Here is a 6,000-nt window from a genome sequence, read left to right as displayed (position 1 = left end):
ATTAAGAGTTACTAAAAGAAAAAATTGGCGATAATCAAGTCCCAATTAAAAGATGGTTATGAAAAAACACATAATACATTATTTTTTCTCCTATTATCATAAAAAAATGAAAATAAGACTCATGTGATAAAAAATTATGTTAACTATTAAACAAATCAGCAATGAAAGCAAAAAGTATAAGTTTGTATTTAACTTTTTTTTTTTAATAAAAGAAAAACATGTGAGAGCGTGAGATTAATATAATGTGTGGAAAACTTTAAAATACAATGAAAAAAAATCATAATAAATATTTGTAGTCTTTGTTACATTTGATTTTATGTTTTATTATTTAATAATATTAAATGTTATGTCTTATAAAATAAATAGAAAGATACATAATTTAACTTCTATCAATTTCTAATTATGTTACAAATAATTTAAAAAATTAAAAAATTTGAAAATAATATATATAAAAATTTTAATATTAAAAAAATTAAAAATTATGGGGAGGTCATGTCCAACCCTGCTCCAACGATACTCCACCACTTATTACATAATTATCCGAATAATGGAATACGGAGAAAAATAAAAATAAATTGTGTACAAATTATTTGGATCGTATAGAGAATAATCCATATGTATGTTGCACATGTAATATGGATTATTCTCTATTTAGGGATGATCATGAATTGGATTTTTAATGATCCAATCCACATCCATTTTGGATCCAAATAATTGGATTAGATTTTCGATCCAAATTTATTTTTTCAAAAAAAGTAGATTGGATTTTTTAAAAATTCAGATCCAAATATTTAGATTGTTTGCTTATATTTAATATAATTTTCAAACATATTTTAGATTGTTAGTGATATCCTTTATACTAAAAAATATCTTAGGTATTTATTATATGGATAATTTTTTAGACAATTTTTTTGTGGATTTTTCGTCACTTCACACGTCTCACTTGATGTTTTGTTCGAAATAACACTACTACTTTCTCTAATTTACGCAACTGCCACCAAATTATTATCCTCATTATCTTACTTTATTTTAAAAAATGTCATTCAACACACATTTCTATTATTATATTTATTATTTTTATTATAATTTTATTATTATTATAGTTATAATTATCAATATTATTATTTTATTAGCAACAATATTATTATTATTTATTACATTTATTATTTTTACTATTATTATTAGTATTGATATTATTATTATCATTTTATATATATATATATATATATATATATATATATAAATAAAAGAATCATTGTACTTTGTCACTTGTCGATCTCTAAACAAATTTTTTTTTCTGGATTTTTTGTCATTTCATACTTCTCACTTCATGTTTTGTCCCAAATAACATTACTATGTTTTCTAATTTACGCAACTGCCACCAAATTAATACCCTCACTATCTTACCTTATTTTAAAAAATCCCATTTAGCACACATTTCTATTATTATATTTATTATAATTTTATTATTATTAGAATTAGAATTATCAATATTATTATTTTATTACCAGCAGTATTATTATTATTTATTACATTTATTATTTTTACTATTATTTTTAGTATTGATAATATTACTATTATTAATATTAATAATAATATTATTATTATTTATTAGCATTATTATTTTTATTATTACGATCATTAGTAATAGTATTATTGTATTACTTCTTATTATAATAATAGTATTATTATATTTATTATTATTATACTTCTTATTATTACATTTGCTATTTTTTGTTACAATTATTTGTATCGATAATATTGTTATTATTATTATTATTAAGTAATTATAGTTATATTATTTGTATCGATAATAATTTTTGTATTTATTTTGTACATATTCATAATGTACAACATATCTACATTTAAGTATAATTGAGTTATATTATAGTTATTTTTACTTTTAAAGTATATATTACTTATATTTATAAAAAACTATAACATTATAATCATTGAAATATATAATATATATATATATATATATATCATTATCTAACAATTTTTATTTTCAGGTAAAAATTGACATATGAGATTACTTTTTTGTGAGAATGTCAAAGTTAAATTTTTGTAAGTTTTAGTTTCAACTTATCCTTATATTCTAATAATTGTCTAATTTAATTGCCAGATTTTTTTTTATCAATACTCATTATATATTTTATTGGTCGTTTGTTTATACTTACACACATTATATTCACAATTTTTATTTCAGGTACATACTCAATACTGATATAGAAGTTTTTTTTTTCCAAGTTCAAATTTTTATAAATTTAGCTAAAACTTTTAATTAGATAATTATCATTGTCGTATATAATTTCTAAAGTCTTATTTTATTAAATATTTGTTGATTGTTTGCTTATATTTAATATAATTTTCAAATATATTTTAGATATATCCTTTATACTAAAAAATATCTTAGATATTTATTATATGGATAATTTTTTGGACAACTTTTTTTTCTGGATTTTTTATTATTTCACACATGTCGGTTGGTGTTTTGTTCAAAATAACATTTCTACTTTTTCTAATTTACGCAACTGCCACCAAATTATTACCTCACTATCTTAACTTATATTAAAAAATGTCATTCAACACACATTTCTATTATTATATTTATTATTTTTATTATAATTTTATTATTATTAATAAAATTAGAATTATCAATATTATTATTTTATTAGCAGCAATATTATTATTATTTATTACATTTATTATTTTTACTATTATTATTAGTATTGATATTATTATATATATATATATATATATATATATATATATATATATATATAAAAAAAAGAAGCATTGTACTTTATCACTTGTCGATCTAAACAAATTGTTTTTTTTCTGGATTTTTGCGTCATTTCACACTTCTCACTTAGTGATTTGTCCGAAATAACATTACTACTTTTTCTAATTTACGCAACTGCCACCAAATTAATACACTCATTATCTTACCTTATTTTAAAAAATGTCATTCAGCTCACATTTCTATTATTATATTTATTATAATTTTATTATTATTAGAGTTATAATTATCAATATTATTATTTTATTAGCAGCAGTATTATTATTATTTATTACATTTATTGTTTTTACTATTATTACTAGTATTGAAATATTACTATTATTATTATAATTATTATTATTGATTAGCAATATTATTTTTAATTGAATTACATTTAATACTAATAATTGTATTGATAATATTATTATATTTATTATTATTATTATTTTAATTAATAACATTATTAGTATTAATATTAATAGTATTATTATTATTATTATTAGTTTTTATATTATTATAATAAGTATTGATATTATATTGTTATTATTAGTATTTATTATTATTATACTTATTAGTATACTATTATATATCATTAGTATCAATATCATTATTATTAATAATATTATTATTTTATTACCAACAGTATTATTATTATTTATTACATTTATTATTTTTACTATTATTTTTAGTATCGACTAATATTACTATTATTAATATTAATATTATTATTATTATTATTATTTATTAGCATTATTATTTTTATTATTACGATCATTAGTAGTAGTATTATTGTATTACTTCTTATTATAATAATCGTATTATTATATTTATTATTATTATATTTCTTATTATTACATTTACTATTTTTGTTACGATTATTTGTATTGATAATATTGTTATTATTATTATTATTAATTAATTATAGTTATATTATTTGTATCGATAATAATTTTTGTATTTATTTTGTACAGCTCATAATGTATAACATATCTACATCTAAGTATAATTAAGTTATATTATAGTTATTTTTACTTCTAAAGTATATATTACTTATATTTATAAAAAACTATAACATTATTATCATTGAAATATATATATATATATATATCATTATCATTGTTTTATTATCTAACAATTTTTATTTTCAGGTAAAAATTGACATATGAGATGACTTTTTTGTGAGAATGTCAAAGTTAAATTTTTGTAAGTTTTAGTTTCAACTTATACTTATATACTAATAATTGTCTAATTTAATTGCCAGATTTTTTTTTTATCAATACTCATTATATATTTTATTGGTTATTTTCTTATTCTTACACACATTATATTCACAATTTTTATTTCAGGTACATCCTCAATACTGATATTGAAGATTTTTTTTTCTATGACGATCCAAGTTCAAATTTTTATAAATTTAGTTAAAATTTTTACTTAGATACTTTTCATTGTCGTATATAATTTCTATTTATGTATTAATTATTGTAGTATATAATTCCTAAAAATTTTATTTTATTAAATATTTAATTCTCTATACAATTTATTCTAAATAAAACTTTTAACATTTTAATTTTTTTAAAAATATATAATTAATTATAATAATATTGATTATTAAAAAAAAACTCAAAATTGATAATTTCCAAATTTTTTAACACCTTAAAACATAAATTAATATAAAACATACACAATTATCCTGCATGGATGTCGTGCTAGTTGTAGAATAAAAAAAGACAAAAAGTGATGAGGAGTAAGATAATTATATAAGAGATTATCAAAAGATAAAAAAAGAAAATATATTAAAGATAAAAGAAAAAAATAAAATCAAAATTAAAAGTATATATATATATATATATATAGAGAGAGAGAATTAAAAAATTATTCGATATGAAAGAAGATAATAAAATAACAATTAAATTAAATAAATTAAAATAATTATTATACTTATATTTTATATAATTTTATTATAATTAAGAATTATAATTAATTTATAGAAATTTATGACTTTAAGCTAATAATTTTTATGTTTAAATACTTTTTTCGTCCCCATTTTCGTAATATTTGTTACAGATGGTCCTCATTTTGACATAACTTTTAAAATTGTCCTCATTTTTACCGAATGTTTAAAATAGTTCTCATTTTCGCAATATGTGTTTTATTTAATCATTTTCTGTGTCACCGCTTAAACATTTTAAACATTTAGTAAGAATGAGGACCATTTTAAACATTTAGTAAAAATAAGGATGATTTTAAACATTTTAGTAAAACGAGAATCATCCACAACAAACACTACGAAAATGAGGACGAAAAATATATTTAAACCTAATTTTTAAATTATTTTTTATTTCAAATTTTAATTTTATAAAATATCAATGGATGAGTCTGTCTGATTTTGTTCCGTCAATTTGACAAATCAGACGAATCAAACCAAAGAAACCAATAAATTAAAATTTTCAACCTGTAAACTACACGCACTTTACATACCGTCTACTTAAAACTATAATCCAACATTGAAGATTCCTTATATTTTTGTCGATAAGATTCCTTAAAGTTATTCTAAATAACAACAAATTGAAATTTTACTTTTCTTTGATCGCAGACTGCACAACCACGATGGCAACGAAGCGCAAGTCAAAATTCACCGGTAGAAAAACACACTTTTTTGCTGTACCTAAGACTTTTGACCTAATTAAGTTTCATCCTTGACTTTCTGCTAATTGAAACACAAGCTGTCATAGTTTTTCTCCAACTTCAATTCCTATATAACATGTGATATTAGTGGATTATTTCATTAGTTTGAAAAATATTTATGTGGGGATCAGCCAAAATACACTATAGAAAAACCTTGAAAAATAAATTTTGTATATTTATAAATTCAAGAAAACGTTGCATACCCAGTTTAACTATGGTCTTATTGTCTATTCCAGAAAGTTTCCAATCAAGAAAATAAAATCATTTGTTTTTGTTAAACATGTTTTGACTCAATATAGCACGAGGCAAAACAAAACCAACTCCATATATCTGTTATAATTAATAAAAAACCATCGAAATTATTTATTTTACTTTTGAATAAATGATTATATTTAGATTATTGAACCGAACTAAATTAAATATAATTTGTCTGAATAAAAATTAAATTAAAATCGGAGGAAGTGGCTAAGATTGTGGATGCTCCTCATGCTTTCTTCATTTGTCCTCATTTTGATTTTCTTGTCTCTTTCTCA

This window comes from Vigna unguiculata, chromosome 9 (genome assembly GCF_037176805.1).
Source record: "Vigna unguiculata cultivar grain cowpea cultivar isolate G323 ecotype 2 chromosome 9, ASM3717680v1, whole genome shotgun sequence".
NCBI classification, from domain to species: Eukaryota; Viridiplantae; Streptophyta; class Magnoliopsida; order Fabales; family Fabaceae; genus Vigna; species Vigna unguiculata.
Note: the sequence above shows the minus strand (reverse complement) of the source record.